We start from the raw sequence: 27,209 nt of genomic DNA on the forward strand, positions 1-27,209 counted from the left end.
CTGATATCACAACATTCCGTATGGCAAATGTCGGAACGCATCTTTGCAACGAAGAACGTAGTTTTATATTCGAGTTGTGACCTGTGAACCATACATTATAAGAGACCCTCCGATAGATGGCGTCATTTCACCTCCACTGAAATGGAACATGAAACAAACCGGTTTCATCTTTTAAAGCTTCGAATGGGTTCCAGCGGAGGAGTGACACCAATTTTTGTCTGACGTCTGCAAGGGAAGTTCATAGTTTATTCCCCTTCTTCGTTAGCTTATTTGTGTTCCTGTTGTATTCTACGAGATTGTGTGTGTGTTTGTGTGTGTCTCGTATGAGATATTCGTTTAGACGTGCACGTGTGTGGCAAAGTGGTGCCTCTCTCCATTAATACGCGGTTCTCTCTTTCCCTAGATAGCTTTTGAAGAACTGAACTTATGAACTGAGGCTACTTTTGCTAGTGCTGATCTTCAGCAGACACAATTTAACCAGGCCTTTTATCGTATTGTTCACCTTCTCATTGAAGAATGCAACAATATTAGTACATAAGTGAAAGTTTTTGCGATGCAAAAGTTATGAATTTTTAAAAGTGTTCCTGATGAGGAGACTTCAGTCAGTACACATATTTAACGCAGGCCTTTTATTTGTCGGTAACGAGTTGTCAAAAGAATTAAACACCCAACGTTTACACGACCTGCATCTTACGGTCGGGCGTCGAGGTTTCAGCCAGCCTGTGAGGTGGCTTTACCACGCAAGGTCATGAGAGGGCGGTATTTACATTATTTCTCGTACGTTCATTCTCGCAATGACCGCATGTATTCAACGCACACTTTGATGCCTCTATACTCAATCACCTACTTTAGAAATAGCGGGATGTCATAAAGATAGTTGGTGCACTTATCTACCATAACAAAACATTTCACCTGCATACTACAATTTCCTCCCACGAGGAATAAATTATAAACAACTTGTTATCATTGTATTTGGCGCACGTCCATGTGGAAGTAAAGTTGACTATTAACAATGCGGACACTTTTTGTGAGTTCCTCTTCCTGAAATATCCCCTCTTCTTTTCTCTTTTTTTTTTCTTTACTGAACACACCAGCATTCTTTGCCCGGATTATGAGTCATTACATGTATTTTCAATAACAAGTGATATTTCTCTGTGCAAATCCTGACAAATAATTACTTCCAAACATCAACCAAATTTATTCGTAAAGGTATATTTATTCTAATAAAAAAAAATGTATACTCAATCGCATATACACACTATGTCAATATAATATAATATATACATACAACCCATAACGAACAAATTGTTACACATGTAATGATTTTTTTCTTTGCATTATGTTTGCTAGGTAGTGAGTTACATAATGATGAAATGAATATTAATATATAACAATCATTTTCCTTGACTACAAACACACCAGGCCCTAATTATGATTTTAATTCTAACATTTATCATAACCAAAAGTGAAGGGTTCACGATGTTGACATCAGATTACAAATGCATTTGATTTGAATTGAAATGAAAATATGATTACGCAAGAGATAGCGGAAACTAGCAACTGGACTGAAAGATATTACAGACTGATACATAGGAATATCATAATCACATGGTATAGAGGATTTCCAAACAACGAATACCATCTGTCTTTTAACCATTTGTATGTCACATTAATCATCTGTCTATAGGTGTATGTGTGAAATTTGGGCATATTTGATTCACTGCCATAGAAAGGGTTAAAAAAACAGTTTGCACAATAACGAACACTATGTTCTAGGATTTCTAACAATGTTAAGAAATCCTTGCTAACATTTTGCAGATGAAACAAAAAGTGTATTGTACTTTAAAATAGTTCTAAAATGTAAGATAGGGATAAAAATATCCACCATGAAAGTGTTAACAGGTATAAAGCAATGCTAAGTATTGCTGAATAATCAATATACAAAACATGAGCAATAGTTTTATTAAAAATCGTTTCTAGAATAAAACCGTCACCGTGAGGGTTTATTAGTGATATCTCCTTTCAGTTGCCGCTTTGTGGCAGAATCTTTGTAAGGTCAAACGTTTTGTGATACAACTGAACTATGCATCAAATGTGATGATTCGAACATTTTATTTTAATCACTGCTCTCAGTTTTAAACAATGGCTTTAACGTCTGTGAAAAAAAAGAAAAATCACTCAAAACATTGCGTTTTGTTTCGTTTATTTCTCGAGTGAATGATTTTGGGAAAAAAATTTACGGAAGTTCTCTTTTGTAATTCGAATCGTATTATTGTGACCCTTAAACCTTGAAAGCCTGATGGAGTTGCTGGTAATGGATTTTTGCATGAGCAAATATGTCAGAATCTGTACTCTCCCATAAGATACGATTTGTCCCACTTTGTAACCAGAACTGTAACCAGAACAGACCGCACATCCAAAATATTAAAAAACATCATTGTCTTGCAGAAGAACCCTGGTTCGACAATAAGATGGGACTAGTTAAAGACTACGGATTCAAACATAATAACATGTCGATTCAAAAGATGAAAGTAGCACGCTTCGTTAAGAAAAAAAAAAACCACGCAACAACAACAACAACAACAACAACCCTGAAATACCAAAACTTTAATTAATTCAGGTAGTTCAAAGTTCAAACTTTAATTTGATCTGTGAACACACATCGAATTCCAGATTTTCAACCAAATCACTTTCTTTGCACTTTTGTTCTTCCGCTTTGACGTCAAAACTTCCTCAGGGCATTGTGCCAAAATTTCACAGTTTGTTATTGCCATACGTTCTTATTCCTGATACGATCGCGAGACTCCGGTCCGGTGGAGGAGTTCGGGCGCGTCAATCTCCCCTCTGCCGATGAGGTCGCACTGGCGAATGAGCTCGTAGTTGATACGCGCTGAGATGACGGAATCGTGCTCGTAATCTGGGTGAGCCCTGACGAAATCGCGCATCCACGTGGCTGCAGTTTTAAGCCGGCCTGCAGCGAGAGACAACATGGGTCATTTGTTGGAGTGGATCCCGCAAAGACACGATGGGAAGTCAAAATTCGAGGCTTGTGACAACGCCTAGAATTGATATGCTTGTGTATGACAACATGGCTTGAAAATATTAGCTAAACTATGTAAAGGGATCTTGAGGTCAATTTGGGACATGATATCATACTAAGATATGTTTATAACGTAATAATTGATATCCGATAACAATTGAATAATAATTATAACATGGAAAATTGCCTGATTGTTCCCCCCCCCAAAAAAAAAAGGCACAGCGAAAACAGCAAGAGCTTAAAACAAAGATGTAAACAACCAACCAAACAAACAAGCGGCTGTTTGACATGTTTGAACTGCATTGATTGAGGGACAGTTTCCGCGGTCGAAAATTGTAATGCCCATTAAACACAGAAACGGGGCATCAGTTCTGTAATTAGTCGAAGGAGTCAGGAAACAACGGGCAAGTATTAAACTACTATCGTTCTAGGACACTGTAGGATCGTTATCACGTTCTCCTTGACTTCACTTCAAGAACATTTGATGTTTGATTCTCTTGTCAATTTGTTGCCTTCTCCATTTCACGACAGCCAATTCATAGTTGTTGATGTTTTTTTTTTCTGAAGAAAAGCCTTACGACTATGCTAAAACGTTGCAATGACTTTGTTCCTGCAGCATCTGACTTATGCCACATTGATCTATTCCTATGCGTTTTTTTCCCGGTAAGTTGCATGATTGTCATGTGCGATGAAACTGTGCGCAATGTGGTGATAGGAAGAAATGCGATAATGCTGAGATTTTACTCGATATCCTTCCAACGCTGAAGGCATCATTCTGGCGTTTCGTTTGAATTATGGATAAGATTCACATTGTCTTATCCACGGCAATCTTGTGAGCTCTCCGGAAAGAAGGCGCATGTACACGATTGGTTGTTTTTCTGGCTGTTGCCATAGCAACGCAACTATAACTGGTCACGTACCCGCAGCCCTGTCGGAGATAAGCTCGAGATACAGGGAGATGGTGTCACGCGTGTCCGCATCAACCTCCTCGGCCGTGTCGACGAACTTTCGTACTAGCGGCACGAGTCCCGGAAACTTCAACGTTGCGGTGGTTGTAGTATACATAGTTGTGTTCGGTTGATATTGTTGGTGTTAGATATATGTGATAGAAAAAAAAAGAAACGAAAAAGGGAAAGAAAGATGAATACTTAAGCACCAAAATGGCAGCAAACTAGAATAAGATTAAACAGGAAAGTGTTATTACAACATGCATGTCTATCAGGGGACCATTTCATGAAAGGAACTTGTCGGATAAAATATTTGACAAGTCAATTATATCCGACAAGTTTTGAGAAATTCTTTAGTCTGATTGGATGATTTCTCTGAACTTGTCGGATATAATTGACTTGTCGGACATTTTATCCGACAAGTTCCTTCATAAAATCAGGTCTCTGATAAGTGAATAGTAATTTCTTTTAATCAATTCTCCACTCATGAGAACAATTGTCCTATCATCCATAACTAGGGCTGATTTTCAAAGGAGTCTGTTGAAAATATGGTAACAGTATTTCTGCAAAAATTAACAGATATTTCAGAGGAAGAAATAGTCAATAAATAGGTATAACAACCATGCGAATCCATTGGTCTTACAATTTGTTTTTGAGACTTTTGTTTTCTTCCAAAAGGAGGACAAAAAAAAAACCCACACACACTCACAAAAGCTAGATTTTGTGCATAGTAATTATGACGATTGTGATAATTGTAATGAAAACGATACTGATAAAAAAATCGTCATCACCATCATCACATCATCATCATCATCATCATCAATCAATCAATCATCATCATCATCATCATCATCATCATCATCATCATCATCATCATATATCGCAGCTTGCCAAGTAAGTACCGTTTCCTTAAATTGAACTGCCATTAGCTTTTAGCCTATTGTTGTCAGGTCGACCATCTTTACCGATTAAGAGGATTTACGCTGGATAAAACATCTCATTTTGTCGCAGGATCTTTGCTCCAAGGATTCGCAACCAGGATCCTGGTTTAACAAGTCTTAAACCTAATCCACTAGGCCACAGTCTTCTCACATACATTGTAATCATTTTTAATGCCTTCCAACATTTGTTCGTCAACGTGTGACGATGTCTGGCCTATTAGGTACCTTTAAAGGATGGTATAGTTTTGATTGACATGGGGTTTCATTTTTTTCAACTTTTTTTTTTTTGGTGGGGGAATAATGAGAAAACATTCAAGAAATATGAAAGAGCGTACAATAAAGAGGAATTCAAAGTTTATTTATGGAAATTGGTTCTAAAATGGCCGAGATATAAAAAAAGAAAAGAAAAAAGGAAAGGAGTCCTAATAAGAGATGGGACCCGCCTTTTATCAGGATCACTCTATTTCACTTTGTTTTTGGATATCTCAGCCATTTTAAAACCGATCATCATCAAATAAACTTTAAATTATTCTCAGAATTGTATGCTCTTTCATATTTCATCAGTAGTATATAGTTATCTCCCCAAAAGTTAAAATTTGAATCATCTATCTTAAATAAAACTATACCATCCCTCTTACCTCCGCATTGCCTTGAGAACATCCCCCGTTGATGATGGTGTTGACGTCCATTAGGGAGAAGTGGTCTGTGAACCGTTCGTCAGTGTTGTTGGTGTTGTTCTTGTTGTTATTGGACTTGGCCTGCTCTTTACCAGTGACTGCTTTGATTTGTCATTCATTTATGTATTTATCATTTTTTTTTTTGGGGGGGGGGGGGTGGGTTGGGTTGGGTTGGGGTAAGTGGTTGGAGAAGGGGAGGTGCAAAGGCAAAATCAAATGTACAAGAAATAATAAAAAGTGTGTGTGTGTGTGTGTGTGTGTGTGTATGTGTGTGTGTGTGGGAGAGAAAGAGAGAGTGTGGGAGACAGACAGATAGCAATGTGTGTTTCCATGACGTGTGTGACTTTTTGTCAATAAGAATATTGCATTTTATGCAATACATGTGAATAACATAAACTGTAAGCATGGGGGGAATTGGTGAAGAGAATATACTACCGGCCTTGTGTCAGATCTTGTAATGCAGGGAAAGTCAAAATAATGAAAGGTCTGTTTGTTTGACCTGCTAGCCTTTGATAAAAGCGTTTTTAACATTATAATTTTCTTCTTCCCATGGATCTTCCCGTCTTCCACCAGGTAAATGTCTTTCTGTATCTGTTAAGCCGTGATAAATCTCCCGCTGGTTTTGATATTAGTTACGGTTTTATAGTAGAGGTGATTTGACATCGGTACAGTAATGGTCATGAAGTATCGAAGTATAAACAGTCGTAACAATATTTCCGGAACTTTTAGCCGCAAGCCCCGGGTGCCATGAGAGATAATGTTGGGAGTAAAACTCACATATATCCTTCCTGAAGTGGAAGAGCTGCGTGTGGACGGCATCTCTCTTTTGGGCATTTTCTATATTTTCCATAACCTACAGCAGAGAGAGAAAGAGAGAGAGTGTGTGTGTGAGGGAGAGAGAGAGAGAGAGGGAGGGGGGGGGGAAGGGGGAAATAAAGGACAGTTGTAATAATGTTATCGTAGTGTGTCTTATAGCCCTATAAAAACAAGGTGGAGTTGTTGATGGCTTTATACCGACTCTTGATTTCGTCTAATGCTTGTAATATTACAGAATGTGACAAATTAACAAGCTTCTGCTCTTGGTCAATTTATCCCTATTTCAGTTTTGGAAGGACAAGAAACTAAAACACACACACACATACGCACGCACGCACGCACACACACACAAAGAGAAACAAAATATGCCAAGGAATCACAGTTTACATGTACGTGTCCCAACAAGAAAGAGTTCTTTGTTCATAGCATTACGTAAAGACGCGAGAGCGGTCCTTTCCGGTGGCTACTTCAGTGATGACGTGTTGAATGGCACATCCACTGATTGGCTAAAACATAGCATTACATACGAAATCTCTTCGCTATTCGTCAAGCAAGAAAGGTAAGCTTTCAACTCCTTATGAGTATTGCCATAATGATCTATAATTCTTTTGGCAAGTTTAGCTCAGAAAGCTATACATAAACATCACCATAACTCTCTCTTTAAAGGATCTGTAACTTCCGCACTGCTTCATAAAAACCTGAACTAGACAGTAACACAAAGCTGGTTATTCAGAAGAAACACTTATGTAATATCAATTATGATTACTTGACTGAAAGGTGAAATGAAATTGACGACCGATTACAAATGGTATTCTCTTCATTCAAATCAGAAGGCACAATGGTAGAGAGAGGAATGAATCATTCATCGTGATTCTTGCACTCATCACTTACCTTAGAAATTGGGATGAGGAAATTGAGGTTGTAGGCTAAAATCACCCGCGTCAGTAGAACAACGAACACGACGTAGGCAGCATTTTCAAAGTCAGTGATTTGCACCTATAGAGATTAGAAATAGATACAAAGTAAAAACAGTTCGAAAACGAATCTAATTTGGCCATGTTTGCACAAGGAATAAAATCAATATGCAGTCCGGTATGATCTTTATTTCCGTCCAAAGCTTATCTCATTGAAACAAAACAACGAAATATTTCTGTGTTAATTATTCTCCTTTGCAAACAAAAGGCGATATTCGGTTGTATTGGCATTCCTAGATATTTTCTTCGGGGTGACGTGGGGGGGGGGGCGCTCTCTAAAACCCGCTACATGTCAACCATGATTGTCAAAGTACGACCATAACACAAGGGTGTGACCCCCTAGAAATATGGCGTATATGATTATCTTTGTTTTTCTCTCGCGTCACATTTTTATGTTTTGAAGGTTACTGACTCTATTCTCAAAGTTAGTCGGGAGGAGACGGACTGTCTTTCTAAATGAATAGCAAATAGAAGTTACACAATTAAACCTTATACCATAGTGCCATCGTTTTATAGACTGAAAATTACATACCAAACCATCTGAACCATAAAATACTAGCTTTGCCCCAGAGACAACAAAAATTGATGTAATTATTATCATTATTATTATTATTATCATTATCATTATTATTATTATTATTATTATTATTATTACTATTACCATCATTATTATATAAACTTATACCATATACATATATACATGAAGGGGTCGGAGCAATATAGTGCTGACCCACATTCATATATATTCACTCCTGAGGACAATGACAGTCAGGAAAGATTCGGGTTGTTGGGTTTCAGACTCACGTCCATAGGTCTAAACTCTACTCTCCATCCAATGTCCGAATTAGCCGGAGGGGGTTTGAATCGCATGGTCTGCCATACTGTGGATTGAATGTTCTTTGGAAAGAAAGAAGGCAAAACAAAGAAACAAAGACCAAGACAGAAAGTAAACAATAAATGCTAAATTCACAGACAAAAAAAAAAACATTGAGAAAAACAGACATAAACTGTCAAAATTAAGACGAAGCGTGAATTCATTGCAAATGTGTCATAAGGTTATTTTGATGATTATAACCACTGGAATACTCTTTCTATGCTTCGCTTAAAGGAGACAACGAAATATAGCGTCGTTTCTCTTGTAATTCTTTGAGCTAAAATTGAGTGCTCGCTTCCGTTCATTTGAAGCTCTGTGATGCAGTCTGGAAAATGTTCACACTATCTCTTTACACTCACTAGAGGGTACAAAACAAGGTCAGATCCTGTCACGGACACTTCTACATTTCCAAATTACTCACGAAAAAAAAAAACAACATACCTGATATAATTATAGTAATTGGTTTGGAGATGACATGTTACATCCCTACTCTTACTTTGACAATTTCCCGGCGCTGTTTCCAAATATGAACAGTATACGAACGACCCTATCAACACGATCGATGTTCCTGAAATTTGCTGCTAATGATGCACTTGACCCCTCATATGCTTGGAGGGGTATTTTGCTCAGGAAGTTATTGTCTTGGCCCCTTTGCACTGGCAACTGGTTATAGGCACTATCCATCAAAGCCGCACAAACTCAGGACAAAAAAAAAATTACAAAATCTTGCCAAGTGAAGGGAAAACAGGAACTTGAAACTACTAAATATCGTTGTCAGTTCTAAAATCAGTTATGAATTTAATAATTGAAATCCGTTTGGAAATTACGAAAGCAAAATAGATAATTGATATACGAACACCAAAGGACTGAAATCAAATATATCATGTTAGTCTACCTTATGACTAACTGATAGCGAATAGTAATAGTAAACAAATAGATAACTAAAAATGATTTCAAAAAATAAGAGATACGGTGCTGAACCAAAAATGAGTCCAAAATATGGTTTCTGGATCATGAGAGATTAAAGAAGGCTATCATGACAACCGATTCCCCTTATTGCTTACAGTGCAATGATACATGTATATTCTGTACCTCGAAGTGATCTGTATCGATTTCGTCGTCCTGGTCGATCAGCTCCTCGTACACGGCGAGAGGGTCCCGGATGAACAGGTGCGCGACGTGCTTGGCGAGCTGAAGGTCGACGCCTGATGATTCAAAACGAAGAAAAGAACAAACCAAAAATAGACTATTGACGATTGAAGTCTGACGTGACACTGAAACTTTGCGCCCCGATAACCAAAGAGCACATCTTTCTGTTTTGGAGCTGAAGTTTCAAGTACAACTGTAACTCCAAGACATTTCTTATATGGCTTCTAATTTTGAATACAATGATGTTATGATAGATATTATAACATAATGATGTTATAAAAAAAAAATCATTGTTTGAGTAAGATGACAGCCTGTCGTCGACACTGTCACAGGTAAATACAACTATTAGACACCACGTTGGATATGTTTAGAAAGCTCTTTATCTATACCTGAATGTTTTTATTTGCATTTTCTGTTTGTTTATAATTAACAGTAAAATGTATCGGTAATACTTCATTGGGAAACATTCATATGTTTTCATAAAGTTTATGAATATATATATATAAATATGAGTAATACTAAACATAAAAATACAAACATACACCAACCATACCTGCGTTCAGCATATCTTGTAGAAGGTCCTCGTCGACGACGATTTCGTTGTCGTTGTATTGCTCTCCGTCAGGTGAAATGTAGTATTCGACGGCATGGAAACGGGAAGTCGGAATCTCCCGGCCAGTTTCCTAGATTAAAAAACAACCACAAAAAACAAACACACACACACACACACACAAAAACAAGCAAAAAATACCCCGACACAATTAAGAATAAGGACAAAGTGAATAAAAACTCCCACAAAATTAATATATTTGTATACAATTAAATTTGTTATTAAGGACAGTTGTATGCCGTGAGTTCGACACATATTATAGCAACTATATACTTATAAAACATTTTTCATTTTCGGCTGTTTGCAGTATGTCTTTTTTGAAGTTGTGAGGTGTATTACGGAAGTAATAGCTTGCATTTTGCGAGTTGGTCGGTGCCATTTTTTTTTTTTTTTTTGGTCTCTTACACACGATAAGGCAAAATGTCCGAAGTGAAAGAGTAATAAACAGCATCACCAATTTACATTAATACCAAAAGTTGGTACATCAGTATAATGTGTATGTACGCATGTCAATATCATCGTTGTACGATGAGCAAAATTACTTTTGCGTCTTATGATTACGTAACTAAGTTGGGTATAAGTCTAATGAGTGTTGCGACAGTGTTACATGGTAGTACTATACCGTTGAAGTGGCTGGGTAATCGAGCCTATAGACTTACTTCTAAACCTCGTTCTGCTTTCGTCCGATCGTCGACCGCGGCCGAGATGATATCCCAGCGACAGTCGACGTCCGTAAGTAAACCTCTGGAAAATGGAGTGGCATTTGCTAATGCCATCTGTATAGGTTATAAGAACAATTTAATAATTAAGTATAGCGAGTCAACAGTGGATAGCAAACCTGTGATTAAATTTCTGTGACGTCTACAATAAGCCTTTTAAGTGAACCGATTCGTATCGTAATTGCATATAAGTAGGATCATACTCACTTTAAACGCATATTGTCAGACACATTGATTAGTTTGTGGCTGAATTATGATGGTATGTATCCTGTTACTCCGCACAAACATGACGGAATAAAGGCGATCATTGTACTCTTTCGTATACTCTGTACCATAAGAATGAATGTTTTGGTATACACATTCATGCACACACACAAAGAAAATATAATATGGACGAATTCTTTATAACATTTGTACAAATTTTAACTTCGTCTAGTTTCGATAATACATAAAAACCGAATGGTTATAAAGTGAGAGTGGAGATCGCTGAACAATTGGGCAAACGAGGCAAATGAGGTAAATAACACGAAACGGGCGTTTGCCGTTAGTGACCAAGGCGGATTTGATGCCGTGTAAGTTTCATTTTTCTCTCCAGCGAATAGGGATGATAATGACCATAATAGTTATTATCTATAATTTGGAATACCATGATCGGAGTGATAGCGGTCAGCTGATCGTAGAGGACCCGTGCCTCGGGCAGGGTGGCTGCCTGAATGGTCGCCTGGAGGCAGCCGCAGCCCATACCGAACACCATGCTGTCCATGTAGACGTGATCCGGCTTGGCCCCTCTGGTCGATTCGTCACCGCACTCAATGAGGGAATTCTCCGTGAAAGGGGCCGGCGTGTTTACGTCCCTATAAACTGTGCAGAATTTTATGGAAAATGAGGAGCAGAGGTTTGATTTGTTCTATTCTATTCAAATCATCGCTTTGTCACTGTCTTTAGCAGATGACTACAACACAGGTACCCGGAAATACAAACCGAAACATTTTTTTTTTCTCTTCATACTAAGTGAAGCAACATGCACATTCAGATCTAAATTATCCTAACAGTTAATAAAAGAGGGAAAAATGAACGGGACAATAATAATGTTAACAGACAACATTCGTACGAATATGCATTCGCGTATTATGACCACATGATGATTACATTAAGGTATAAATAGGCCGTACATGACAAGTGACCCGGTATTTATGTGCTCTTTTTTAATGGAAACCAAACCAAAACCAACTTAATCAGACGAAACAACAACAAACAAAACAAACAAACAAACGAAAAACAAACAAACAAACAAACAAAAAACCAAACAAATAAACTGAATAAACTATGCTGGAAACTCATCGGAGTCAACCGACACTTGGCATATCTATTTTATCAATCTGCAAAACGTCGATTTTGACAGAACACCATGTTTCCTCTTACTGGGTACGTTGATGCACACTTTTTCTCCCCTTCTTTTTCGGATATTCTCGGTAAGCGTTCTGCATAAAACAAATGAAATATAAAAGAGCGTATATTATGTAGAAGAGTTCCGAGAGGTGTGCAAAAACTGTATGTCATGGAGGTAGATAATTTCAGAGACCCTGGGGAGATTTGCAGGGTCCGAGAAGGGGAACGTTGTTAGAGGAAGATATCTTATTTACTTGTATTAATTCATGTTCTTTTTTTTTGTAATGACGAAAACGTTCTTTGTTAAACTTTAGATTATGAACATCGTTTTGTCAATGATTGGTTTCGTCCAAATCAGCTTAAATTAAATGTGGATGTGGATGGGTTTTTCTTTTAAGCCTCGAAATAAATATATCGTAAAAAAAGTTGATATAATAATGTATAAACAATTGTAAAATCCTTTGGTATATCAGTCAATGATGCTTTTCATGCTTCGTGTTTTGTTTTTATTCGAGCTGTGGAAATAAAATCAAATAAAATAGAAGTAAACAAAATAGAATTAAGTAAAGCAAAGCAAAAAAAGAAAAAAAAAGAAAAAAGAAAAAAGATGTCTTTTACAAAACAAGATTTAGAATCAGATTTACTCATTAAGCAAGCGCAGTTCTTTTTACTCATTTAACATCCAACATATATCTGGCTATCTTTAAAGATGTCATTCATGCTACGACTCGATCCTCAGCACCTCATAAACTTTATTGAATGTTTAGCGATTCAGCCAATTTTCACCAAGTTGATCAAATATTGAAGCAAACACAATATAATGATGTAGATTTGCCAGTATAAACATAATAAAAAATTCCAAATCGCGAATTCTTTCTAAAACGAATTGCTCCATACTGAAAGCAACCCCTCAGAACTAAACTGATATCCGTGTAATATACAAGGATAATGTACTCATTTTTGCAGAATACTCGAATAGTTATCAGAACAATGATAACAATGGTGAAAGCCGGTGTATATCAGCAAAGTTATACATCTTTATAATAGCATAGAAAATTGGGGTAAACTTGATATTTGTGTTCATTAATTTGTTACATAGACTTTGTTTTGCCATTTCTTTATTTTTTTTTTTATTAGACCAATTTCACCTATCACCTGCAATCATTACAGGCCAAAGTTAGACTCATGCTTATTGTGCTCAATGTATTGAAACCTCATATTTCATATTACACCGATGTTAAATTTCTACCTACGTTTTCGTTGCCCATCTTCCCCTCTCAGTATCAGCATATAATAGAGAAAATGCAACAAAAATGGCGCACCACATGAAGATACCTGAATCGTGGATGCGATGAGTGGATGGTTTGGTCCGGAACGAAGATGGATTTGGTGATAGATTTCTCCGTCATTTGGCATGGCGGAAACGTCGAATCTAGACAGCCAAGTCTGAAAAACAAAAAAAGAAAAAGGAAAAAGAAAAAGAAGAAGAGATACATTCCAGGAAATGGGCAATACATATGAAAACTAGAGAGGGGCCGTCAAAGGCGGCAAACCCACGCCTTGTACAAAGTCGGGGTAAACATACTGTGCATTCGGTCATCTACCAGAATTCGGTCACTTAATTGCCAGTGTCCTTTATCACCAGCCAGTGCGTTCTACCAAAGATCGTACACTGAAGTGTACGATCTTTGGTTCTACAGTCACATCACACGCAAATCACATCATTTCACATACGGTAACACTCATTCACCACAGGAAAGTCCTTTAGTCTCCTCCAAAAATCCATCGAAAATCCCAAATTCCACCGTCAAAAGTGCAGATTCGGAACTTTTCCAAGCGCGCGCGAATTAAGTCCAGTTTTAAGAGTATTGTCTACGCGACGGGTCGCCGAAAAAGCGCTAAAAAATCGAGAAATACGCCGTTTTCTTGCGGGATATTTTGCTTATAGCAAGCCGAGAGTGTGTTGATATCAAAGGTCGTATGAGTGTACGATCTTTGATGGTATCCACAAAAGCGCAAAAGAAAAACAAAATTTACGTACCCCCTAGGCAATTACCCCTATGATTAGTGTCTACGGGAATTATTCAATGCAAGGGTTAAATGCAAATGTCTACTGCACCAGTATTCGGTCACCAACGAGCGCCGCAACGTCGCCGATGCTATTTTGCACCAACAGGGTAGAGCGCGATGCATTTTCAGCGGCCTTGCACACGCATTGACATTGAGCGCGCATATCGTGCAGTGTGACTGCGACCGAGCAAATGCTCCTCCAACGAAAAAAACAATCAATTTTAATTTGAAAAATCATCAAAATACGGGCCAGTTTGTGACGACGGAGAACGAACTTTCATAAATCCAGAAGGACATAGTCCTTCAAATAGGCCTAAATGTAAATTTCGGAATTCTTACGTACATTTGAGCAGCGAAGTCCGATCGTTTGGGAGTTTATGTTTTCGTATGGTCGAGGAAAATCGCAAAGTGAGAAACGGGAAATTTTCGGAGTGGTCACTATACCATGGGGTCAAAACTTAAAGGTCGCACAGAATTTGCAAGGGTCAACCGATTATCACCAAAATCTAATAGATTCTTTCCTGTCATTATCCAGACATCCCCTGAACATTTCGTGCAAATCCGTTTACCCGTTCTCTTGTTATCTTGTACACAAACAAACAAACAAACAAACAAACAAACAAACAAACAAACAAACAAACAAACATACGGAACCCTTTACATAACCCCCTGCCGATTTTCATCGGCGTGGGTAAAAAGTACATGCACGTTCAAACAGATCGTAGATTTAAAAAGTGCTCGTCATAATAATTGTGTATTTATATACTCAGCAAAAAAGAAAGTAAACACTTTTTTGTGGTCATATTTTTCGTAAAAGATTTTGATGAAAATCAATGTGTATTATATACCATATTAAAGGTAATTTTATTGGCTATTAAGCTAATAGGTTGATTAAAAAGAAAACCTTACGCATGAGTGAGCACATTCGTTTTTGTCCTCCAAGGCACAAAATTAAAACTTGCAAAAATGACATGTTAAATTTCATTTGCAAATGGCCTTCAGGGTTACATTGACAACAAAAGACCAGTTTAACACAATGAGAGACATAATGATAATTAAAATAATATGAAAATAAGTTATCGTTCTCTTTATCTCTTTATAACCTCTTAAAAAGCAAAGTGGGAAACCAAAGGGGGGAAATAAGAATTTTCTGTCAAGTCAAACTTCACATGATATATTGAATAATAAACATAAAGATGATTGAATGAGCAGAATTTCTTTATCTATTTTTGTTAATCTAGTGATATATGCATTCATGAGACAAATTCAAGAACCAAACATCATTTGCAATTTCCTAATTTGAAAAAAAAACCCTCAAATTTCTATCAATTTTTGTTAATCATTACTTCTTCTCTTATTTCATTTGAATTTAGATTTGACAAAAGATTCTTTATTTTCCTCCATTATTTTTAGCCTTCATTGATCATTTTGGCTTTGAAGATATCATAGAGATCAATGGTTTATTTTTGCAACTTGATTCATGTTTCGTTTTGTGTGAAATTTGTTGTTTGTTCTTATTGTTCTAGGGGAAAGCACATACGCATAAATGACAACTTGCTCAGTTTTGCAATTTTTAATTTTGTGCCCTGGGAGAGAAAAACCAAAGGTGTTCACTCATACGTAAAGTTTCCCTTTTTGTTGACCTACCAGGTTGATAGCCAATTAAATTACCTTTGATATGGTATATTATAATACATTAGCTTTGAGCCAAATATTCTATGAGAAATATAAACTTGAAAAAGCATTTGATTTCTTTTTTTTTTTCTGAGTGTACATTGACGTATTTTCGGGATCATTTATGGAGAGAATAACCTTTGGATTTAAGTAAAACACAAAGAGGCCTCATTATGCATATTTTGTCGGATCATATTCGTAGGTCACAGCACAGATACTCGCACAGATCTTTTGATTACTTTTACACTTTTTACCAGAATGCACCGTGATTTTGACCCCCCCCCCACAAACACAACAATAGACAATGCTAATTTAGAAGGCTAATGCACTTTAAAATGCACATCAAAGCGTGATGTTTGAGAATCAATATCACAAAAGTGTTCATTTGGTCTTCGTGCATCAAATCAAAATATTTCGACAAATTCGTCGAATCTGTTGCATTTCCTCTAAAATCTGAATTTATTGTCACCTATATTTTGAGAAAAGAAAAACCTTTTAAGCTGCTGAATGGATGGAGCGATAGCTACGGCTACAGAACATTACTGTAGCTACGGCTACATAGCATCACTGACAGTAGTACTCGGTCTACGCACGTGATGCCAATAATCAATCAAATATGACGAAGACGGTTGTAGCACTTAAAATAGCCTTTTTGGTCCCGTAGCTTATATGGCGAGGGTTTTACATTCTACAGCCCGTGACTATAATTTGAGACCAGTTTGTCACAGTGTAGAACGGCTATAAAGGCATGGGGGGGGGGGGTGAAAGTCCGTCCAAATGGCGTCACCCACTGGTAGTCTGTAGAAATCTTGGTGTTTTTTTAATAGTGGATTTACTGTATATCGAGGGTGCTGAATCCGAATCTGGATGATGTGACTCTTCAACCTTGAGGGTTTTGAGATATTCAAAATGACCCCAAAATAGAAAACAAAACAACCCCCTAAAATTCACATAAAATGTCCTCATAAACGGTGAAAAAAATGATTTAACTCTTTGAGGGTGCTGAATCAGAATTTCTATGATCCTGCTATTTCATCCTTGAAAGTTTTAAGACATTCAAGTGAAACAAAGTAATGTTTTTTTTTTACCCTTTCAGGATACTGAATCTTGTTCTGAATGATGGAACTCTTGCATCCTTGAAGATTTTGAGATATTCAATACTACCCCCCCCCCCCAAAAAAAAAAGAAGAAATCTGTAAAAGTTCTTAATGCCTATAATATATAAATAGTGATAGTACTTGCTCTCGGTTTATAAAACCCAGGGCTGAAAACAATGGTTCGTATCCAATTAAGATTTCAGTGTAGCGAACTTGTCAAATAAGCAAGCATGGTATCCAAAGGGGACTTCGTGGTAAGATACCCCAATAATGTATGTGTGAAAAGATGTCTCACGCGTATCCTGAAAAAGGTTTTTACATTGTAATTAACATCCTCACATTTAGAGATGAAAATCTCACAGTTGCGAACCCATAGATAGACCTCAAAGTTCGCTACCAATGTGTGACTTTTTCTAGTCTGAATTGTGTTGAAACTCGTCTAGTGTAATGCAACCACTACCAATTATGTGTTTTTTATTTTTTCTAATCTGAGTTGTGTGACTTTTTCCCTATAAATGTTGAAACTTGTCTAGTGTCCTGCAACCATTTGCGGCGATTTCGTGTACCTCATGACTGTGTGGTCTATGAGTGCTATTATGTGAGAAGAATGTTCATCGAATTGAATGTATGAAAAGTGAAGTGTCGTGTGATAGGGGTCTGCTGCACTTTCGCTGTCATCCTGTCGGTTTTGTTTGGGACAGTAAAGGTGCTTGGTCGCTGGGCGTGAGTGCGCGCTTCTGCAGTTTGGCTACCGATTGTGGTGGTGGTATACATACAGTGGCGGTATCCCCCTCCCACACCCTCTCCCGCTCGGTCGCTTCGCTCCTTCGCCGAGGATCTCACACCGTCACATAATGTACCCCAGTATAGTCCTTCATCGCGAAGATTCTTGTATGTATACAATCGCATGTATGCACAATTGTATAGTGTATTATGTATATGCACACGATGACACAGGAGCCAATAAATCAAATAAAAAAAGTCTCACAGGTTACATTAATTAGTGTCAAAATGCACCCCCTTGAAAAAAATGCTAGTGACGCCCCAGAACAAACATACTACACGGTGTGGAATGTGTACGCAAATCACAGGGCTTTTACTTTATATGATGAAGGCTTAACACTTTTGTGTGATAATGGTGTATTTTCGCAGGATTGGAGTGTATGCCGAATAGGCATTATACATCACCCTCTTTGCACGGATTAACGAACACTCCAGAGGACATGCGTGGGTGAACAAAAGGCACAAATTCAAAACGCCGTTAGACCAGAGCACCAACACCACCACCGCCTCCCCCTCTAATAGATATAATATTATTATATATATTATTATTGTTATGCTTGTTTGTTTTTATATATAGGTGGCATACCACAGACAACATGATGCTATTCATGCTTGTGCAATGACAACGACAGACATGAATTCTTGATCTTCATGGTATACAACAAGCTAGTAGAAAACAGACACACACGGACACAAATACAGACACAGACATAGACGTAAAAAAAAACATCAGAATGGTTGGACGTTTAAAGGTCCTGTTTACCTTTGGGAATGGCGATATAAAAATGTTCAAAATATCACTTTTGATGCATATGTGTAGGTCAGGTGTATCACCAAACATCCCACCATATAACATTACAATAAAGCCTATATAAGAGTCCTCACGCGAAATCAGGGGGTGCGACTTTTTGTTTGTTTTGTGATGCACGGTCACAAATGGTAAATTATGCCTTTAATATTACATAGTCACCTTGGAAACGCGGTGATAGTAACCGTAGTTTCTCCCTTCTCTGCATCAAGAGAATCCAAAAGTTGCTGTCTCCTGGAACATAATAAAGAGAGATGTAAAAGTATCATCATTACTGAACACACGAAGGTCTTTAGTGTATGTGCACACTGGGTGTGCTGCATTGTATGTGACAGATGCGACAAGGAACGACAAAAGCAGGGAGAAGATTAAAAAGACTCCTTTTTATAGGAATTGTGTCCCATCTTTGAAATATTGACAGCTTTTGTTCATCAAAATATGACGTTTCTCTTTTTCCAATTCTTTTATCTTTCTCTCTCTCTATATACTCTCTCTCTCTCTCTCTCTCTCTCTCTCTCTCTCTCTCTCTCTATATATATATATATATATATATATATACAGTATTATGTCATATATACACATACTACAACTGTATAGTATATATATATATATATAATATATATTATATATAATATGACTATGAGCAAAATGAATAAATGAATACATATCATAGATATCGGTATAGATATATATATATATATATATATATATATATATATATGTATATATATATGCTATATATAATATGACTAAGAACAAAATGAATAAATGAATACATATCATAAATATCTGTATATATATATATATATATATATATATATATATACATGTGTGTGTGTGTGTGTGTGTGTGCATGTGTGTGTGTGTGTGTGTGCATGTGTGTATTATCAGTTATGGTATGGGTGTGATTGATTGATAACCATCTAATACCTTGCTTTCATGTTTGCCTCCACTGTGTTAAGCTGGGCGATATGACCACCGTATGGCTTTGGAGGTGTACTCTCCACGACGTAGTTTGCGTACTCCGGGCCCCAGACCGACTCACTATCCATAATAAAAGTTATCATTCTCTATATATACGTGAATGATTGCCCTATGCCATTTCATTGTAATCATAGCGTATCAAACGTACACACTGACAATTGAGTATATGAATATAAGAACGACCCAAGTCCAATTTTTGGCCAAATTCAGTTTGACATGGGAAATTGTAGCTTATGCATGGACTCATCTTGTGTATAAATGATAAATCCTAATTACCCCCGGAAGTGCCTGAAATAAATGAGTTAAATCTTATATGAATGTAAGAATGAAGGACTTGGGTCATTCTTTCATTCATATTATAGCGCCCTCTCTCGTCCTTCTCTCATCTCTATAGCAGAATATCATGTATATGAATCAAAGAACGACCCAAGTCCATATGAATCAAAGAACGACCCAAGTCCATAACACAAAATGGCCTCTCCACAATTAATGTTAATGTTGATTGTCATAATAATATATGTTCTAATTTGTATATACAATGTTGCCTTCCCATCACAGTTAAATAGAATATTATTGGACAAACAAAAAAGATATGAAGTTTTTTTTAGTTTACTCGAAATGGTCTTCCATGGACTTGGGTCGTTCTTATATTCATATACTCAATTGAATGGACTGACATGATAATTTCTGTCACCGAATCCATAAAAGATGATAATAATGATATTGCATTTCTGTTTCACAATTCCCTTTTATACATTGTTTACATGGTTTATGAGTTCTTTACACCGTTTCAGAGGGCTTGTCAACGAAACTGAGTACAACAAGGTTGATACTGGGCATGCAAGCCAATGGAATGACAACACATTAAAGTACGTGCGGAATTTCTCCTTGAGCAGTGTTCAGTAAGAGAAAGTGTGTTTATGGGGGGGGGGGAGGGGTAGAGTGTATTCATGTTTTTTCATTTGTTTGTATAACAAAACACATAAGGAAAAAAAACACGTGTTTGTAGCAGAAAAATTACATCGGTTGGGAAGAGATGTATCGCAACAAAATTAAAGTTTCAACCAACTGATATAATTTCCATGACTAGCAGGCTTTCGTCAACTATATTATGCAATACTGCGGACTTTCTCAAGCCGAATTATTTTTCAACGTCTTCGCTGCCTGTTTGGTGGTACTTTAGGCTCATTAGAGCGTAGATAAGTGTAGGCGACAGTGCTTAACGAGAGTCCTTTATTCCAGCAGGATTGCATATAGGTTTTGAATCAGAAGATGATCCTTACTTTACGATGTCCACGTAATTGACCCGAAAGTTTACCCTCGGCAGGGATTAGGTCAGAGAAGCAATCTGGATTTTAACAAAGGAAGACTAATCCTGCATAGGAATAGGAACTGTGGGTATACACTGTCACCTTTGCTTCAGTGATCCCACAGCGTCACCAGATTGGCGGCGGAGGTATCAGTCAGTCAAAGCAAGGAGGTACTTCCCACCTCCCTGGTCAAAGCCAAGTCACAGCTAGCCAGTCAAATAAAAAAAAAAGCGGTTGAAGTTTTAATTTTGTTGTGATAATCGTTTGTTTGTTTGTTTGTTTTTGTCCAAATGTTTGTTTGGCAGTCTGAATTCCATCGCCCTTTCAAGCTGCCTCCTAAGGAGTATGTGATGCTTCTTCTCTTTCTCCTACGATATATAGTATAGAGTGCCGTAACTTTTTAGTAATGGGCATGCTGCCAATTAACATTTGCATTTTGAAACTGAACCTTTAGGCGCAGATTGACTGTAATGATATAGTATTAGGGTGAGACAGTTACAACTGCCAAATTATTTATTTGATCATGGTTGACAAAGTTTCGTATAGAAATTGATGATTCTTTACGCTTTTATGCCAAAAACATCTATACATTGAATTGCATTTATGCTTAAATAATATAGCTAAATAAAAACAAAAACTGACAACCTGTCAGTATTAAAGTGAGGATGGCTTGTGTAAGGCTTTGCTTATATTTTTGTGATAAATAGATAGATAGTGAAAAACGAACAAAAAAAATCTCAATCTTTACTTTTCGCTCCGCCGCCGCAGGACGGCTAGAAGCTTGTCAGATTCCAATAGCACGCGAGCACTCGCGGCCTCGTGGTCGAATCTTATAAGGGTGTGCTCAATCTGGTGGGAAAATACAGATAGGCGGATGAATAACAAATTTAAGAAAACAGATGTCTTTAGTAAAGATAATCATTATAGAAAGAAAACGTGTACGTTGTGTAATGTTATATGTTTATAATCATATGAATTATATATGTGTGTATGCATGTATGTATCTACATGTATATCATACAGACACATAATGGTATAAATAAATATATAAATATATATATATATACACTGTAAAAGCAGCGGTGTTAGATTTAACACCACGGGTGTTAAATCTAACACCGATCAAACTTCAATAAAGGACCACACCCACAGGTGTTAAAAATGCACTGTGATGGTGTTGAAAAGTGTTCACCTGACACTTCGTGGTGTTAATTTGACACTGTACCTGGTGTTATTTTGACACTGTACTGGTGTTAATTCAAAAATGACATCACATGGTGTTGATTTGATATTTGCTGTCCAGCTTCAATAAGGGACGACACCATCTGGTGTTACTTTGGTGTAAATTTATTTTCAAATTTTTTTCAAAAATCTAGTATTTTAATGTAAAATTCTTGATCGTCTTGTTTAAATTAAAAATCAACAAGAAGTGCAGTTACTAAGAAACTCTTCAAAAAACAGTTTAAAATTTGGAAATGACACCCGTGTTAATTTAACACCATAAATGAGCACCGAAAATTCAACACCAGCTCGGTGTTCACTATTTAACACCGGACTTTTTGCAGTGTATATATATATATATATATATATATATATATATATATACATATCGAACATTGACACTCGCTTTTTATATGTTTGCTATATGACAAATTACATGAAGTGATGATTTGATTGCCTTTCGATCAGCTCTATTAGTCTGCAATAAACAAGGTTTCGAAATGGTTTGTGTAAGAAACAAGAAAGAATGCAAACTCGTCCTGAAGATTCATCTGTTCTTAATCGTGATGTTTCAAGAATAATTTATGTCAAGACAGTAATCCCAATAAGATTTACTTTCTTGAAGTCATGTCAAGGAGAGAAATTGAGAGAAGATATATGTACAAGTGAATGGCAGACTTGTGAGACAAAGACGACGACGACGATGATGCTGATGATGATGAAACAGCATTTATGTACTTGATTTGAGATAAACGGCTCAATGCAAGTACGTGTTGACCTATGTTCATTCACGATGTACCCTCAGCATCACTTTTATAGCCAAAGTGAATTATACGTAAAGTTTCGCCATATATACTCTGTATAAGTTTGTTCTCCTATTTTTCTTCAGATAACTTAGATACGTCAATAAAACCCTCCAAGACCAAGATTCTGTTAATAACATATCTGTCTATCATTGCTAAAATACTCATAGGTTATTGACAAAGGATATTGGTATGCACCTCCCCCCCCCCCCAAAAAAAAAGAAGAATAAAATAAACTGAACATAACTTACATGTTTCCATGTTACTATGATTATCATCGCATACATGTATAGGTCCTTTAAGATTTTATAACTTTCTCTTATACTTTTTCCGTCCGATTCTAATGATTCACAACGGGGCAAATTAGTGGGATATGCTGCAAATTTTGTCTGTGTGAATGCGGCTATAGAGACTTCCGTCTCTCTATTTTTCTGGATATGCCATTTACATTTGCTAGAAGTTGTTCAATCGACCACGCAGAGGAGTTTCACTTATACCATGGATCTAATACCATGAAGCTTTAGCTCCATGGTTATACACTATCGATGTGATACGTACCTCGTCTCCCCACAGAAGCGGATCCGGAGGGCGATTCTTTAGTCGGTTATACCCGTGAATGAATTGTTGCACGCCATGTTTCCGTACATAGTCAGTGTATTTCTTGTCCGCTCCCACGAAAGTGGCTCCCCTTTCGAAAGGTTTCCCATCTCTTTACCTCCTTTTTTATGGCTGTACCCTTAGAGTTTAACAAAACGAAAGACAAACCATTTGGGTTTTGTGATGTCAGTAATAACGTATTTGTTTTAGGCCTTCAATCGAAAGGTTGAGAAATGCACAAGTATTCCGTGAGCAAACCCACATCGAGGAACAGGGAGCAATATGCGTTCACGACTGCAGATTTCTTTTTTTTCTTTCAATTCATTTTTTTTTTCATTTTTGGACAAAAGCATATACACACTCTCTTTGGTATCAAAGAATAAGGTTAGTAAAACTATGTGAAATGAAAAGAGTATTCAATAATTGTGGAACTTTTTTTCAATCTTTTTTCTCCCTCTCTGGGATATTCATTATTCTCTTTCATCTGTACACGTATTACATCATATTTCAAATAACATCATACTTTTTTTCGAATTCAATACAATATGATATACATCAAGAAACTAGAAATGTCGCTATGGCGACTGATGCCTCCGCCATAATGCATGATTCTTCCAATAGGCGTATAGTACAATGTCTTCACAATGTGTGATCCATGACAGTTTCACATAACTGGCAAAATATTGAAATGACAGGTTTGTCAGAAATGTCTTGAACTGGGTTTGCTTTAATTTTCTAAGAGCGCAGGTACACATATTTGGGGAATTGAGAATTTTTACTTGAATTCTGACAGACCTTTTTATAAGTTTATGCATTGAGTAATTTCCAAGGTATGAAGAAAGAGTGTAATGACGGTACAAAATGGATTTTTTTTTTTTTTTTGGGGGGGGGGGGGGGCATTGAAACCTGGCCTTTGACCCTTAACCTTTGACCTTTGACCTTCTGGCTGGAAATTTCCAAGAGAATCTCCATTAGGTAATGCATGTAATAAGTTTTGAAACTAATAATGCAAGCATTGCATATACTAGTATATGAGGGAAATAGTAAAATTTTGAGGAGTTGACTTTGACCTTTGACCCCTGACTATTGACCCATGACCCCTAAATTCCCTAGATAATCCCTGCCAGTCAGTACATGCGTAAGTACCAAGTTCCACAAAGATACATTGAACCATTTGCGAGAAAAGTGATATTGCAACATTTTCACCTAACCTTTGACCTTTTGACCTTCGACCTTATGACATGAAACTCTCTCTGGAAAATCTTTACACAATAGTACATGTCCACACTAAGTTTCAAAAAAATACCTTTGGGCATTGCATAGATATGGGGGAAATTGCAACATTTGTAGCATTTGACCTTGACCTTTTGACCTTTAACCTCTTGCCAATGTCACTAAAATCATATCAACTAATTGTCCCATCATACATCATCCTTGGACCAAGTTTGGTGAAAGCTGCTTCATCCAGTTTTGAGTTATCACGTAAACAGATAAATTTTAGGATTTGACCTTGATCTTTGACCTTTGACCTCTGTCCGATTTCACTGAAAAACTAATCAAGTAATTGTCCCATCATACATCATCCTCCAACAAAGTTTAGTGAAATTTACTCCATCCAGTCTTGAGTTATCGCGTAAACGGATACAATTTCACGATTTGACCTTGACCTTTGACCTTTGACCTTTAGCCGATTTCACCCAAAATCTAATCAAATTATTGCCCCATCATACTTCATACTTGGACCAAGTTTGGTAAAATTCCAGTAAACAATACTCAAGTTATCGCGTAAACGAAAGCGGACGGACGGACGTACGGACGTACGTACGGACGTACGGACGGACGGACAACCCGAAAACATAATGCCTCCGGCACCACTTCGTGGCGGAGGCATAAAAAGGTGTCTAAAGAGACACCATTTTTTCTGAAACACTTGCAAAATATGACGATTGTTTCTTGCAATAAATTTCTCTTTATGTATGTTCCCTCATACTGTTTTTACATAAATCAAAACGAGGTATTATTTTTCTTATTTTACAAACATAATTTCATATCTCACAAGCATGGTAATACAATTCAATGCCGAATTGTGTAATAATACCCCCAAAACCAAATAATTTATTTTCCGTCGTAAATGTTATTTCTAACCCCGTGTTAACATTAATCCATTCTCTCACTTCAACCCACAATCTATCAACATATTGACACTCACTCAAAAATGTATTTAAGTCTCAACATACACATTACAAAATGAAAATTCTTTTCTTTCAACCAATCCAATTCTATTCAACATCTTATTTGTATATAAAATTCAATTAACTATTTTAAACTGAAACCATCGTAAATTAACATCTTCCGTGCTCTTGAACGGGGCCAACAAAAAAGATTACCATATCTTTTCTTCAAGTTGTATCAATTGTGGGACTTTATGATAATTATACATTGTCGTAAAAGCGAAGTAAACTGTAGGCAAAATTTGAATAATGGAGGGACCCAATGAAAAGATAACGCTTGTAGATATGCGCCCCTCTAAAGAAGAACATCAATATAAAGCACAGAAGAAAACAAAAACGTCCTGAATCCCACTGAAATGACAGTGCAACGAACGAATTCGGAAGTTCCAAATTATGTCCCATTGTTTGAGGCGATTAATGATTCATCAAAGGACAATAGAGGGACAAGCATTATAACAAATCATTTCAAGCACGTCCTTTAATTGCTCTTGAACGTTATGGTCAAAATGGATCTGGAATCTGTTACATACACACACAAACACACGCACTCATCAAACAAACAAATACTGAATAAAGAATGTATTTACAGGAACTTTCCTTTACACTCGTATTAAAATCACATTTCCTACAACTTGATTTCGGTGCAGACTATCCTGCAAGGTAGTGATTCGATACAACGTCCTGCCAAATTTCACACCATGTACAGTACATAAATAGACTGCTCCATGCATAGATTTGTGGAATTTTCTGTGGTCCTTAAGCAGAGAAATTAATACTCAAAACAAATTACACTAAACAATGTTGATGACAGAGGAGGCTCACATATCTCAGAAACAAACAGTGTAATTCCATTACAATACCGCTTGCTTAATAAGTTCACCGATGTAGAATCTATGCATGCCTTCTTCTTTTTATCCGTGAGCCCCAACTCATGCATTTTTGTGGTGAGACTGCTATGTCATCATCCCTGTTCAAAGCAATTTGTTATAAATTATGAAAACATTCTTATTCCTCAACCCAATCAGTATAAATTCTGAAACTTTGTACCCAGTGTAACTAATTTACAGTTGTTCAAATGTAAAAGTCTGAAAATCATCCTGAGATCTCCCTAATTCTCACTATACGGATCAACCACGCTAGGGGATTATAGCTGTAGAGACAGCGGTATACGGCCGATACGTGCAGAAGCCGAATGCCCACAGTGCGACCTGAGCCTGCGGGCTGGTGCGAGCTGTATGGGGCGCCAGTGTCGCATGGCCTATTTCGTTACGAAATCAGTCATTTCGTCGACGAAATTACCATTCCGGTAACGAAATGATCATTTCGTCGACGAACTGTTGTCATTTGACTTGATTTTGATTTGATTTGATTTGTTTTATCACAAAATGAATATACACATAACATCATTAACAAATATGCACATAGTTTGTACACGAAATATGTTATTAGGGCCTATAGTAGAGCAGTTAAGCCCTCAAAATCATGAGAATTGTGC

General features: G+C 37.0%; 1 pseudogene; it reads right to left on the reverse strand.

Moving 5' to 3' along the window:
* Positions 1 to 2,780: 2,780 nt before the first annotated feature.
* Positions 2,781 to 23,593, reverse strand: LOC139714792 (glutamate--cysteine ligase catalytic subunit-like; annotated as a pseudogene).
* Between the last annotated feature and the right edge of the window lie 3,616 nt (positions 23,594 to 27,209).

Source organism: Diadema antillarum, unplaced genomic scaffold, assembly GCF_040938485.1.
Source record: "Diadema antillarum isolate AM-2024a unplaced genomic scaffold, OU_Dant_1.0 seq00002435_RagTag, whole genome shotgun sequence".
Taxonomy (NCBI): domain Eukaryota; kingdom Metazoa; phylum Echinodermata; class Echinoidea; order Diadematoida; family Diadematidae; genus Diadema; species Diadema antillarum.